This window comes from Mercenaria mercenaria, chromosome 19 (assembly GCF_021730395.1).
Source record: "Mercenaria mercenaria strain notata chromosome 19, MADL_Memer_1, whole genome shotgun sequence".
Taxonomy (NCBI): Eukaryota; Metazoa; Mollusca; class Bivalvia; order Venerida; family Veneridae; genus Mercenaria; species Mercenaria mercenaria.
The window spans coordinates 6,398,452-6,414,789 of record NC_069379.1 but is presented as its reverse complement, the minus strand read 5'-3'; the positions used below and the strand labels follow the sequence as shown (position 1 = coordinate 6,414,789).

Genomic DNA, 16,338 nt, shown 5'->3' with positions numbered 1-16,338 from the left:
TGATGGCGCAGTTGGTTGAGTGGATAGACATATAATCATTTTGTAGTAAAGTAATAGTTTTGATGGTTCGAAACTTGCACCCGTCATTTATTAATTTTGCATTTAATTTATATACTTTGTGTAAGTTTGTTTTTCTCTGAATTCTAATTTATTCACGAAAGCCTAAAACATTAAATCATATTAAAGATGAAGCTTATTTAAACATGATTATGTGTTGACAATGACAAATATAAGTTAGTGAACAAGTTAGAACTAGATTAACAGATTTTTGTTGTTTGCGTTGGATCGTATTGAAAAAAAAAGAAATTAAATACAGTTTTCAAAATATTTTTTACGGGTCCGAGAATCGAACTCCCGACGAAAAAGTATAAGACGGATACCAATACCGCTCGGCCAACAAGGATTCGTTACTTGCAGCGTAAACGAAGTGTATTGACCTAATTTTATGCTATTGTTTTGTCTGTTTACATTTCAAAGCGCCTTATTACTGTGCGAAACCTTTTTATACAGCTCTGTAGGACCACATTCGTAACAGATCGCATTTGTAACAGGTGTTACAAATGCAATTGCATATGTAACACCTGTTACAGATGAGATCGCATTATGTAACAGAAATCAAGCACATATGTAACAATTTTTGATTCAAATGTGATCGATGCCGATTTTTGATGTGACATCTGATCACATTTGTCACATGTCATTTTCAATCGGAAAAATGAACAAAAAAGTGCATTTTTACATCTGAAACACATTGGTAACATGTATACGAAGTGACAAAGTAAGCTATTGTGATCATCCTTTGTACGTCGTCCGTCGTCCGACCGTCCGTCCGTTCACATTTTTCTTGTGAAAACGACAGAGGCAACATTTATAATGTGAGTTTGACAAAACTTGCACAGAACTTATATATATCTATGATATTTCGGTTCCTTTCGAAAACCAGCCATATCACCTTGTTCGTCTAGGCGTTATGGTCCCAGAGATGGCAATAATTACTGATTTTAGCCTTGTGAACGCGATAAAGACCACATTTTTGTTATTTTAACTCGGCTTGCATACAACTTATTTTTCTATAAGAATTCGGTTCCTTTTAAAAACAACCGTATTACACCATTTGACTTGGAGTTACGGTCCCTGTATTGGCAAAAAAAAAGAAAAAAAGATGATTATATCCTTGTCAACACAGTAGAAACTACATTTATTTTTTTTTGATTGTTAATAAAATTATATAGGATCTCACTTCCTTTTAAAACGGCTATATCGCGCCATTTGTCTCGGAGTTATGGCTGAAATGGCACAATTTGCTTATTTTAGTCTTGTGAACGCAATAGAGACCATATCTATTATTTCATCTTGACCAAACTTGTATAGAAGTTATATATCTATAACATCTCGGTTCCTTACGAAAACCAGCTATATAGCAACATTTGTGCTGGAGTTATGGCCCCTAAAATGCTAATTTTAGCATTGTTAACATGACAGAGATCACATTTATTATTTGATTTTGACCAAACTTGCATTGAAATTATATATTATTAAGATCTTGCTTTTTTTCCTTTAAGATTTACCATATCACGCTATTTGTCTTAGAGTTATGACCCCTACAATGGCAAAAATCGCACATTTAATAATACGTATAATGTTATATTACTCATGTTAGCTATAGTGGGCCATGACGGCCCTCTTGTTTATTAGAGGGATATTTCGGGTTAGGTTAATATCTTGGTACTGGTTTGTTATCTGGCAATTAAACTTGGCAAGAATACCATTATCATGGCTGGTCTGTTCATAGTAGCATGGTACTACATCTACATGTCACTTATAAATTTCCCATATAGGTTTTGGTTTGTAAGATTTCATTTTTACTAAATGCATGAATACATGTATATGAATATGTATGATTGAAGGGAAAGATGCATACCACATGCCGCCCTGTTCAACTTTTATAATCGGCAAATCGCTGGTTGTATCGCTTCAACAACAAATAAAGTGCACTAAAATCAAGATCAAGGCAGTCTCAACTAACATAGAAAGTCTTGTAAAAGCTGAACACCGGGTATATATACATTTATATATACTTAAAAATAGTGACTAGCTTGACTATTGGAAGACTGCTCATGGCAATTGTTCTGATGCTGATGTCGTCGGCGTCCGCGGGTTCGCTGCAAGGTTTTTAGTTTTCGTTTTGTTTATCTTTGTCAATTCGCATTGCTTTAAACATCAAAAACACTTATATTGACGACAATGGATACATCAAATGAAATAATATTATGTCCCATTTAAAACCCTGACATGAACTTTTTTGGATGATATTTACTAAGAGAGTTTTCTTGCCAGGCCTGGTGTCTTCATTCGTATGGAAACATTCTTATTTTGTATCTCTATAGGAGCGGCACGAGTAACTCCATCGGTGAGGGTGGGGCAGTGGATAGTTTTGCAGATTACGAAACCGGCGGAGCGGGTTGAACTCCTAGTCAGGTCCGGAATTTCCAGAGATATTGTGTCTCTCATCCACCCAGTTAAGACATCACGTGTATCGGTGCGTTTTACCAGACCGAACGAAGTGTAAACTCGTATATGAGCAAGGGTATAATTTCAATTGAAATTAATGGGAAAAACTAAACATCGACTAGAGTGTCGAGGGACACACGTTCCAGACCGGGTGAAAACTACTCGTATCTGTTGCGATTTTTGGCACTCGAGGATGTTTCAAGCTGGGAAGTTGTTGGTTACTAACATAAAGATACTGTTGTACTAATTTTAATATTATTGACATTTTTATCATCATTATCATCATCATCATAATAATAATAATAATAATAATCTTGGACTGGTCCGTTCTAGGATCAATGGTAAGATTAGCTGCCCTAAACTGTATTACCTAAATACTGTTGAAAACAGGCGCTCTGAATCCAACAAACAAACATAATATTCATTAAAACCATTCTTCAAGGTGCCACAATTTGAGACGTTTGGAGTAATAGGTGTAATATGATCACTACAGATTGTCAATATATAGTGGTTATTTTTACCAAAGTATTTGAAAATCTGACCAACGCGAGTTATCTGGGCACACTGGTTGCAATGCCTCGAATATTCCTGAAGGTCCATTTTCTCATGATGCGGCTCATATACTTTTATGACGTCACTGACATCGACGACGACGACGCTAACTTGTGTTGGTGCTTATGGCAGTCATTTAGTGATGTTGCGATGACAACCAACTCATTGAACATTTGCAGTATATAACTCAACATGATACGTGCTTCTCATGTCAACCCCCATGTTGGACAAACACATTCGTAACACATTTCACCTGTTACGAATGCGATCGCATACGTACGAAATCTGTTACAAATGAGATCTGTTACGAATGTGGTCCTACACAGCTCGTTTAAATGGGTCAACCGTGTTGTTGCACTTTTAAATTAGACTGGCCCGGTTTATAGGTTGGTCAGGGCTACGAAATATATTGTATTTTGCCATCGAAATATGTCTGTAAAATGCTTCTTCCCCTTCCGTTTGGATCCGTCCATGTTTACAAACACGTTTGTTTATTTTATGGACTGTATAGGTATCGCACAGTATTGTGTCGTTTTTGATCAAAATACAAACAAAAACAATAAGTAGCACTCTCGTTTAAAGTGAAGATATACGCTGGAAATTAATAGATGGTTTCACGGCGTTGTAGATGAAATTTGAAAGTTAATAAATGTCAGATGCAGTACTCGAACAATCAACACCGAAATTGGCAGGTAAACGATTTGTCCGTGCAGGTACTTGCACATGCGATACAAGTTAAATTATAAAGTAATTAATCATGCAAACTGCAAAGTTCCTGATATCACTTGCTTGATATTTTATTTTGATATCAGGTCATTGAACTGCTATAAAAATTAAGTACCTCCCATATTGATAGACACATTTTTATATAAGCTTCCTTCCACATCGAATTTTATTACAGATCCAGTTTTGATGTTGCATGACTTTTAAAAAAAAACAAATTCTGTAATCTCATCTCATTTCTTTAAATATGCTTGTCTCCACATTTATCACACAGACAATATTACTTAATGACGTCACTGCGAGCGTTCATCATGACATCACAATGTTTATATGCCATAAGTACGGTGTTCCGTTTGGACAATCGTGACTTTTTATTTAATACCAAACCGCGATGCACGATGGTATGATGGCGAAAACGCGATGGCACGATGATGAAACAACGATGGTACGATGGTGAAAACGCGATGGCACGATGATGAAATCGCAATGGTGCGATAGTACGATGGTGAAATGTCGAGGTAATATCGCGTTTTCATCATCGTACCATCGCATTTTCACCATCGCACCATCGTGACATCGCGTTTTCATCATCGTACCGTCGTGTTTTCACCATCGTGCCATCGCGTTATCATCATCGTACCATCGTGGTTTCACCATCGTACCATCGCGTTTTCACCATCGTACCATCGTGTTTTCACCTTCGTGCCATCGCGTTATCATCATCGTACCATCGTGGTTTCACCATCGTGCCATCGCGTTTTCACCATCGTACTATCGCGTTTTACCTTCGTACCATCGCCTTCCGGTTAGAAACGCGTAGTCCCGTACACTTGTATTTTTGACAACAATAGATAAATGTGTCTCAATGTATTTTGTGAGACGAAATTTTCCATTTAGATTCAGGTGTTTTGCAAAATGTTTCACAAAATGTATAGTACTCAGTTCATATAAACTGTAAAATCTTCAAGGCCACGTCCTTTGTGTTTTATGTATGCATGAAAGTAAATAAAAATCTGAGTGTAGTAGTCACATGGTATTATTCAAACTGGATGTAGAAGGAGCATAGTGCAATGTGAAAACGAGATTGAATCAAGCCTGTATTTTACTGACACTTATACTGTACCACTGCGCATGACCACCCGAAGGCGATGGTACGATGGTGAAAATGCGATCGTACGATGGTGATAACGCGATGGTACGACGGTGAAAACGCGATGGTACGATGAGGAAAACGCGATGGTACGATAATACGATAGTGAAAACGCGATGGTACGATGATGAAAACGCGATATTACATCGACATTTCACAATAGTACCATCGCACCATCGCAACTTCATCATCGTGCCATCGCGTTTTCACCATCGTACAATCGTTGTTTCATCATCGTACCATCGTGCATCGCGGTTTAGTATTGAATAAAAAGTCACGATTGTCCAAACGGAACTCCGTACATAAGATCAATTCTTGGAAAGGTTTACAATACACTTGACAATTTACTTATTCTTGAATTATGCCTAACTTAAGGCTTCCGTTTTTGTTAATGAGTAGCAAAATATGTTTGTGTTATCAGGGCTTTGGACATGTAGCTGTCTGAGTCAAATGTTTAATAATGTGGAAATAAAGCATGATTTGATTTATTCAAGAGGATAATTTTTACGCAGATAAGAGTTTATTTCTTTGATACCATATTTTTATAGGAATATCAGAAAGTCAATAAACATAGTCGAAGTTCTGTATGGCTGTCGTATTGTTTCGTTAAAGTGTTTCAGAGGCGGATGAATGTTCAAATCCATAAAACATGAATTTATTAATTTCTGTTTCATAAGTAAACCTTTACGAAATAAGAGATGAGGACATATGTTGTTTCAGGTAGATTGTATGAGTTTCATGATAAATAGAATAACATACAACTGTCTTTTGATATCAATGTTATCAGGCTCGGCAGATATGGGCGGAAAAGATTCGATACCCTCACCCCTTCCAGGTCAATACTAACACCCCTTCCCCTGGAAAATTCAAAAAGAAAAGAAAAGAAAAAATGGAGAAAACTGTTTTTTCGAAAATGCAACAATAGGACCGTATTCAAAGTGTATATGGCTGCTGATAAATACGACCTTAACGTAATTCATATTTATGTTAATTATCTCAAAGAAACAAGAAATTTTACCTATAAGAAAACTTAATCTTATTATTTTCCAAAATTTAACTGGTGAGTTCATAAAAACGTGAAAATAAGGGGTATATTGTTTATAAAATTGCAGTGAAAAGAAAATGTGTTCTTAAACGTTCCTTAAATGCCTCAGAATGCAGGAAATGAAAGGCTGAATTGCAAAGTTTTCCAGGGAGGGGGTGGGGGCACCCCCGGACCCTCTAGCTGTTCGATTACTTTTCATTTTCAGCCTGTTCAACAAAAGCTTATTGGCAACCCTGTATTTGTAAACGGCTAGTATCCGCACGAGTCACATCAGATTATTTAGTGTATAAAGACGCATGTTTGTCATAGTAAGACTTCGGTCGTACCCACTCTGAGAAAATTGGCTGGATCCGCGCTTGCTAAGGACAATAGTGAGCTGATTTCATTTTATATTATTGTTTTATCTATTTTAATTACATTTGCAAAACGTCATTACATTATGCGATACCTTTACTTGCACGCTCTATTGTCACCTGATGTCTGCAAGGTGTTCGCCGAAGGCCGGGGATTCCGTTTTATTGTAAACCGGAAAACCCTTATCAGAAATGGTAGACGAATGGTTTTATTTTGCATTTATTAGGAAAACTACGATTTTGGACAGAATTCAATGAAAAACACATTTTCACAACATTAAATATGCGACTTAAAGGTCAGTATAGGTAAACGTTTGATCTTATAAATTCTCACTCCACGATGTATGGGTTAGTCGCTTCATTAGTGAATCAATTTTAATTCCAAGCAGTTTTACTTGGGATTAACAAGGTATATTTGTGTCTGATATTTCAAAGCTTTTGATATTATCAGATGTGTTACTTCCAATGAATATTGCCTGGAACTTGTCTGGATTTGCCTGCAAAAAAAATGTTCTCGAACCAGTTTATCATATTAATACTGTCTTTTAAGCGGGAGACGGACAAAAACCCACCGGACAAAAACCCACCCAGTGATTTTTACATAGGCGGACAAAAACCCACTGTAAATATTTTCCAGGCGGACAAAAACCCACCCTATATATTTTGTAGGCGGACAAAACCCCACCTGATATATTGTGTCAATTTTTGGAATAAAGTAGTGAGTATTGTGCCAGCTGTTTTTGCTGTATTATTATTCCTATATGATTACCAGAAGGGTAGAGTTTATAATTGTTTTCTTGATCATTTTTGTGGACATTTTCCTTTGCTATAGTTTATACTCTCTTAGATCTATAAACTGTTTCAAAATTGAACAAAATGATTAAGAATACTATATATATTGTAGAAGTAATATTATATAATATATAATATTACTTACATTTTGTTCACATATGAAACAGTTTTCAGTACTAGAAATAGATAACATTCATTCTAAATAAAAGCCAGTGAATAGAAACATTTTATTCAACAGTTTTTATTTTTCTAATTGCATAACATGACAAAGAATAAAGGCTGATGATGATAAAATTGGATGAAATTATCCAATTAAAGATATTTTTAAATATTTTCAATGGTATTGAATGCAAACTGCTAAAAACATTATAATATTTATATATTAACAAATAATAAATAAATGAATGTAATTACAAGACAAATAGCTAGATATTCATTCAATATCTACTCGGAAAAAAATGAGCAATTAATTTGAGTGATTAACTATTTTATCAATGTTAACTCTTATCAAAATGAAATAGTTGAACATGATCAGAAATAGATTTAAAATGATATAATAATTAGATTCAAACTTAAATTAAGGAATTAATATTGTATTCAATGTTAACCCTTATCGAAACGACATATAAGAGTTGAACCTGATTTAAAAGTAAATGTAACTGAAGAATGCAGGTATACCAGTCACACGGAGAATTAATAATATGACTTGTACGAAACACAAGTAGCACATAAATTTTTGAAGTAGCACATTTACAAAGTACATAGCAAATTTCCTGGGATGCAGCAATTATGGAAGGGTGACACTTCAAATAAACATCAGTTTGAACTTCATAAGATGATATTTCAAATAATTAGAGGAATGAGGAATTTGATAAAATAATTTTTAACTTTGCTGTATATTTGATTAATTTATTTAAAAGAAAAAAATGCGATTAATATCCTAACAAAAATAGTCAATTTATTGTCACAGGTGGGTTTTCGTCTTCCTTGAATATTTTGTCACAGGTGGGTTTTCGTCCGCCTACAAATTATATAGGGTGGGTTTTTGTCCATCTGGAAAATAATTAGGGTCGGTTTTTATCCGCCTATGTTAAAAACACTGGGTGGGTTTTTGTCCGGGTGGGTTTTTGTCCTACATTCCTTTTAAGCACATTTATATCTTTATGGTTACAAGAAAGCGTGTCATCTGCATAATTGTAAACAGAAGACTTTTTGATGAAATAAAATTTATCGCTGATGACAATATTGAAGATCAGGAGACCTAGAATTGACCCATGAGCAACACCTTTATTAACAGCTTGCCAATCGCTACAGAAATCACCCAGTCTAACTTGTTGCTTTCGGTTGGTGAGGTAATCAAGCATGAGATTTGTTGACGGTTCATAAATCTGTCTTCTAAAGATACTTCTTGTAACTTACTGAGGTTTCGTTTTGATCGTAAGAGAGGCTTTGATTTACCTCTGCTACAAACATTGATCTAGGCAAGCCGATATTTACTACTGGATGTTTCTCAGCACAAGAAGCTTTCTGTCAGAACTTACTTCAAGCTTTCTGCCAAAGCTACTTCAAGCTTTCTGCCAGAACTTACTTCAAGCTTTCTGCCAAAGCTTACTTCAAGCTATCTGCCAAAGCTTACTTTAAGTTTTTGCCAAAGCTTACTTCAAGCTTTCTGCCAAAACTTACTTCAAGCTTTCTGCCAAAGCTTACTTCAAGCTTTCTGCCAAAACTTACTTCAAGCTTTCTGCAAAAACTTACTTCAAGTTTTCTGCAAAAAACTTACTTGTTCAACTCATACTTTTTAAAGTGTCATCTTTGGGTACAAAACAATACAAATAAAACCATTTACATAACACAAAGCCACTCCTTCATTGGAATTATAAGGGACTATTAAACATCAATATTAAAAATTTACAGACTTACAATATTATATAATATTATGATATTTAGCCAATTAATCACCATATCATATAGCTTTACAACCCACCTAAGATTTATGACTATTCCTAAGATTGCATTTCATCTAAAATCCTTAAAGCAAGTTGCAGAAAGAAAGAATGATCATGTTCATTTTACACTGTAAGCTAATGTATAATTTCCAATTTTCAAGAGTCATTAAAGTTATTTGATAACTAGAATGTGTCTGGTCTGTAGGAGACAGGGTGTGCGCCCCCCCCCCCCCCCCCCCTAACCGCCAACCCATAGATACATTTGTCACAAATAAGGGGCAATAATTCAAATGTTTGCAGTGTTAAAGGGGTATAGCCTCAACAAATACTTTATGAAAAGGATTCATTATTCTAGGCCATATATTTTTAATTGGCTATTTCAAGGGCTATAACTCTGTAATAAGTGCAAAGATTCTCAACAAGAATGCCAAGTGTAAAAGGTAACATCATGATAAAGATGCAAGCAAGGTTTCATGAATTTACATTAAATACTTTTTAAGCTAGGCACATAATTCTAAAGGTGAAAATGTGCAAATTTTACTACTTCAGGGGCCATAATTTTTAAATAGGGGTGGAGCCAGCCAAAAAATAAAAGGTGGGCAAGTTTATATCATGATAAAGACTTATGCAAGTTTTAAACCATTTATATTAAATACTACTGTAGGCTTACTTTTTTTAGCTGTGTACTAATAACAGCGCTTTTAGCGCTATCGCACGTGCGCTAATTCATGTCCGCGCATCAATTTGTCCAAGCATTTTCATGTACATTTTCATTTGATGATGTTTTCTTCGAACTTTTGCAAATAAATACTCTTGAGAGTTTGCACTAGTTACACTGCTTGCTAATATTTTAAGGTTCGTATGATATTCCTGTTTATTGTTCATATTATTATTTTAAATACATGATCATGCAAAATAAAATATTTAAGCTTGTAGTTTGTGTTTTTTTTTCTCATTTGATCAAGCTGTTATCGATTTCCATATCACCTTCGGGCATGTCCGTTGTTGCAGTCGCTCGTTTACGGAAAGGTGTGAACGTTTGTATTAAGACACAATGCATGTAGGACAAAGGGGATTCAATGATTAAAATGTGTGACAATCTCGTTTTAATTCAGCAATTGTAACTAGTATACAGAATATAAAACACGCAGATTATTACAATTAAATACAAGAAGACAATACAGATAAGTAGGCAATATTATACTGGGAGTGCGACAAAACATCAACAGACAAAACATCGGCACGACAAAACGCCGACACGACAATGCGCCGACGCGACAAAAGCTCGACCGTAAACATCGACACAAACATCGACAAAACATCGACACATAATTTATTTACACTTTTTCTTCATTTTCAGGGGTTAAATTACCTTGAAATATTTACACATCTCTGAAATCTTCAGTCAAGATTAAGACTCGAACATTGACGGTTAATGGTTGGTGGTATTAAAATGTGCAGTTGTGAAAATTATTGTCAGGTACTGACCAAACTTACGCAGCTGACACAAATTTAATACCGGTTCGATTAAGTGCAACACTGATATCTTTTATGTGACAACAACTCAGTTTTGATGACAAATAGCTTAGTTTGGACATACTAGGACATACTAGACAAGTTTCGTGTCAAATAATATCATTCTATGTTACAGATAACAGCTCATTTCTGCAATTCTATATGTTTTATATTGAAATTTCGTAAGATAATATCTGTAATTTAGTCAATAATGAAAAAAAAGTTAGCAATATGGTTTAAATTCATTCAAATTAATTGAAGTATGACAAACAATGATATACATTCTCTTACTCTGCAAAATTAAAGACATTATTTCGGTAAGATTTAAGATATTGGCAAAACAACAAAACGTCTATTTAGTGGATTATATATGTCAGTATCGACTCAAGCCATGCGATTTCCTTTGATCATGGCAAACTTTATATAAATAGTTTGGTTTTCATTGTGCCGTTAAACCGACGTATTTGTCATTCATAAGTTGTTGAACTGTATACATTTAGTAATTATGAACAAAAACATAAAACAATAAAACAGAGATAATTTGACAACCCTGTATACAATACTATCGCTTTTAACTATTTGATTATTTAGAAGAAATATTAGCCTTAGAGTTATTGTTATAAATCAACGCCGTAACCGTTTTTTACGACTTGTCAAAAAATAACCTCCGAATACTTACTGTAGTTAAACTATAGAATTTCACTTACGCCGCGCCACATTGTCTCAAACGTCGTTAATTTTGATCATCATAATTATCATGATGGAGAGATAGCCTTCAAGTAACTTATAAGAAATTTTGACCTTGTAATGGCGTAATAACACCTGTTTTTATCTCCTAGGAAGGTATTCATTTCATAATAATCGACGTATTTTTTTTAAGTGCAGAAATATATATATATATAATATATTATATATATATATATATATATATATATATATACCTTTTTAGTTTTGTTTTTTGCCTTCACTTAAAATTAGAAATTAGCGGTCTCGCGAGAGCGCTAAGTCACGTCCACGCATTAATTAGATATTTCACCAAAAATTGCGTTTGCGTTAAATTTTTGCCGCGCTAATAAATGTACACCTATAGTATTTGAGTTAGGTGCGTCAAAAGGTGAAAATGTACATTTTTGACTATTTTAGGGGCCATAACTCTAAAAAAGGGGGGACGGAGCCAAACAAAAAATAGGAGGTGCGCAGGTTCATATCATGACAAAGACTCATACAAGGTTTAATCAATTTATATGAAATACATGTACTTTTTGAGCTAGGCACGTCACAAAGTGAAAATGTGCATTTTTGACTATTTCAGGGGCCATAACTCTGTAAATAGGGGACAGAGCCAGACAAAAAATAAAAGGTGCACAAGTTCATATCATGATAAAGACTCATACAAGGTTTAATCAATTTATTTGAAATACTTTTTGAGCTAGGCGCGTCAAAAGTTGAAAATGGGCATTTTTGCCTATTTCAGGGGCCATAACTCAAAACATGGCAGGCCAAAGTGAAAAATAGAAGGTGCGCAAGATCATATCATGATTAAGACTCATGCAAGGTTTCATGAATCTATATCAAATACTTGTTGAGCTAGGCGTGTCACAAGGTGTAAATGTGCATTTTTTTACTATTTCAGGGGTCAAACCTCTCACAAGAGGGCCATGAAAGCCCTGTATCGCTCACCTGACCTATTGACCTAAAATCATCAAGATTAACATTCTGACCAAGTTTCATTAAGATATGGTCATAAATGTGGCATCTGAAGTGTTAACTAGCTTTTCCTTTGATTTGACCCGGTGAACTAGTCTTTGATCCCACATAACCAAGATTCAAACTTGACCTAAAGATCATCAAGATTAACATTCTGACTAAGTTTCATGACGATACAGTTATAAATGTGGCCTCTATATTGTTAACAAGCTTTTCCTTTGATTTGACCCGGTGACCTAGTTTTTGATACCACATGACCCAGATTCAAAATTGACCTAATGATTATCAAGATTAACATTCTGACTAAGTTTCATGAAGATACAGTCATAAATTTCGCCTCTATAGTGTTAACAAGCTTTTCCTTTGATTAGACCCAGTCACCTAGTTTTTCATCCCAACTAACCCAGATTGAAAGTGATCTATAGGTCATCAATATTAACATTCTGACCAAGTTTCATTGAGATATGGTCATAAATGTGGTCTCTACAGTGTTAACTAGCTTTTCCTTTGATTTGACCCGGTGACCTAGGTTTTTTATCCTACATGACCCAAATAATAATGAACCTTGAGATCATCAAGATTAAAATCCTGACCATGTTTCATCAAGATACAGTCATAAATGTGGCCTCTTCAGTGTTAACAAGCATTTCCTTTGATTTGACCTGGTGACCTAGTTTTTGACCCCTGATGACCCAATATCAAATTCTTCCAAGATTTTATTGAGGGTAACATTCTGCCCATGATTCATTAAGATTGGGCCAAAATTATGACCTCTAGAGTGTTAGTAAGCATTTCCTTTGATTTGACCTGGTGACCTAGTTTTTAACCCGAGATGACCCAATCTCAAACTTATCCAAGATTTTATTGAGGGTAACATTCTGACCAAGTTTCATTAAGATTGGCCAAAATTGTGACCTCTAGAGTGTTAACAAGCTTTTCCTTTGATTTGACCTGGTGACCTAGTTTTTGAACCCAGATAACCCAATATCAAATTTTTCCAAGATTTTATTGAGGGTTACATTCTGATTAAGTTTCAATAAGATAGGGCCAAAATTGTGACCTCTAGAGTGTTAACAAGCTTTTCCTTTGATTTGACCTGGTGACCTAGTTTTTGACCCGAGATAAAACAATATTAAACTCATCCAAGATTTTAATGAGAGTGACATTCTGACCAAGTTTCATTAAGATTGGGCCAAAATTGTGACCTCTAGAATACAGTCAAATTGTTGACGACGACGGACGGATGACGGACGGACGACGGACGACTGACGGACGACGACAAACGACGGACACATGACGATCACTAAAGCTCACCTTTGAGCACTTCGTGCTCAGGTGAGCTAAAAAAAGGGGCGGAGCCTGACGAAAAATAGGAGGTGCGCAAGTTCATATAATAAAGACTCATGCAAGGTTTCATCTATTTATATCAAATACTTTTTGAGCTTGGCGCGTCACGAACTTCGGACGGTTGGACGGACGCACGCACGGACAAGATCAAATCTATATGCCCCTACCACACACACACACACACACACCACTCATGGGGGGCACAAAAAAAAGCCACAAGGATATCTTAGCAAAACCAGGATTTTGGAGCTTAACTACCGTTTTAAGTGACCAAGGATCTTCAGTTTTGGTTTGAATAGTAGTTTAGGGACCACGGAGCAATTAATGACTGAGTTTTGTAAAATTTCAAAATTATTTATATACATATTAATCAATTTAAAAAAATTGTGCTATCGGATTTTTCCAAAATCAAACTGAATATATGGTGTCCGATCGGATTTTTGTTAAACGCTTTATGTAGAAGGGTATTTATTTTATAATATTAATAACCGCAAACAAAATATCTTATTTTTTTCCTGAAAATGTCCAATCGGATTGTTTCTTACCTAGACAAAACTACTGTACAACATAAAACTGAGTGAAATATACCATTTATTTATTTAATACCATTTTTAGGTTTTCCGTCAGCACGCCGAAATGTGGAGAAAATGTCCGACTGGATTTTCTAAAAATCCGACCGGACACCATATATCCAATTGGATTTTAGAAAAATCCGATCGGACAAAAATATCTAATTGACTTTTTGTACATCAATTATACAAATATTACAAAACTAAGTCATTTATTGCTCCTGGTCCCTAGACTACCATCCAAACTAAAATAGAAGCCCCTACGTCACTTCGAAACGGTCGCGAAGTTTGCCGAAATCCTGGTTTTGCAGAGATATCCTGGTGGCCGTAAAATATAAAATCAAACTACTGTATATTACAACTAGAGAGTCATTTCAACTTCCAACCAAACATTTAAAATTCATATTATTTTATAAAAAAATCCTTAAACTTAAAATTACTTCTCAAAGGTTCTAAAATAAACAAATTGGTTCTAAAATAATCAAATTTTATCAGTAAACACGAATTTGTCAAAATTATCCCCTGAACAGTTGTATAATATATAATGAAACTACTATATATTTCAACTAGAGAGTCATTTCAATTTATAATTCAAAACTTCATATTATTTTAAAATTTCTTATAAAACTTAAAATTACTTCTTAAAAGTTCTACAAACAAAGGTCAACAGTGAACAACGACTTTGTCAAAATTAAAAACTTTAAGATACTTGATTTTTTTATATTCTAGAAGATCAAAAGGCAGGCACTGTGGATATCTTCATGATTTAAAAAAAGGTTAAATTAATTTAAATTGCTATTTTTGGGAGCTACTATGATGCTCTCCGATGGTCTTTGTTACATAAGGTCGTAGCTCGTACAAATCCTAAGTAGCTCTAGATCTATATGTGGTAAGTTTTTTTTTTTTTTTTTTTTTTTTTTTTTTAACGTCGCACCGACACATGATAGGTCATATGGCGAATTTCCAGCTTTAAAGATAAAGGAAGGTGCCACTCCGTGCATTATTTCATCACGAGCGGGCACCTGTGTAGAACCACACATTGATGAGGGGCAAGTGATTTGAAGTCAGCGACCTTAACCATTCGGTCACGGAGGCCCCTTACTCTGGAGTGACTATATAGATATATGTTGCAGTAGTCTACTGAACAACATGATGGCTTCCTCACATGACGGTTAGTTTTTGGTTTGTAGACTGAGCCCGATGACACCCGAAACAAAAGCAACTAAACTTAAAAAAAAAGGGTTTCATTAGTCTTATGACAAATATTAATAAATACCAGATACACTTACTGATAGTTCAGACAGACATCTCATCTCCTGATATTTCCACTTTTGGTTTCGACGCACTGAAAAACAACAATCCTTTGTTAGTCTAAGTCCATATCTACAAAGTTTCGATAAAAGAAATGCTTCGTTTGATGTATTTTCAGCAAGCACTAGTGTCATATACGATGAATTGCTATTTTATGATATCTTTTAACTTTAACAATGTGCAAATAATTATATTTGAAGGTCACTGAAATAGGTTATTTCCACCGTAGATGTAATTCCCTACTTTCAATTTTAAATTCCGATTTTTCATATCATCACTTTATAACGTTACTGTTAAACTCAGTGAAAAAGTGCAATGAGTTTTAAGTACCATGTAATGTGTCTTTTAATTATTGTAAACGTTAACATGAAGTTTAACTTTTCATGTACCTGTCTGGTTTGAAATAGAAATGGTTTTCTAATGCGTTAATAAATTTACTACCAGTTTATAAATAGATCTTCCGCTGCGCTCAAACATTATTCAACTATGTATGGAAGCGTCCTGGTGCCAGCAGAGAGATTTATATTTGTCTTACGTACGAATTACTATCTCCTACATAGGAGATACTAAGTACTACGTAGGAGATACTAAGTCCTACGTAGAAGATACTATGTCCTACGTAGGAGATAGTAAGTCCTACTTAGGAGATAGTAAGTCCTACGTAGGAGATACTATGTCCTACGTACGTAGGAGATAGTAAGTCCTACTAGGAGATACTAAGTCCTACGTAGGAGATACTAAGTACTACGTAGGAGATAGTAAGTCTATCTATCTATTTATACTGCAGCACTCCTCTTTGCGAGTATTATGTGCAGCT

General features: G+C 34.8%; 1 protein-coding gene across 1 annotated transcript in view; it reads right to left on the bottom strand.

The window, feature by feature from the left end:
• LOC128551288 (uncharacterized) overlaps positions 1-15,662 on the bottom strand; it is a 52,119-nt gene extending 36,457 nt beyond the window's left edge. Inside the window, exon 1 of the mRNA XM_053532075.1 lies at positions 15,500-15,662. The gene's annotated coding sequence lies outside the window, so the exon portion shown is untranslated. The remainder of the gene's footprint in view (positions 1-15,499) is intronic.
• Between the last annotated feature and the right edge of the window lie 676 nt (positions 15,663-16,338).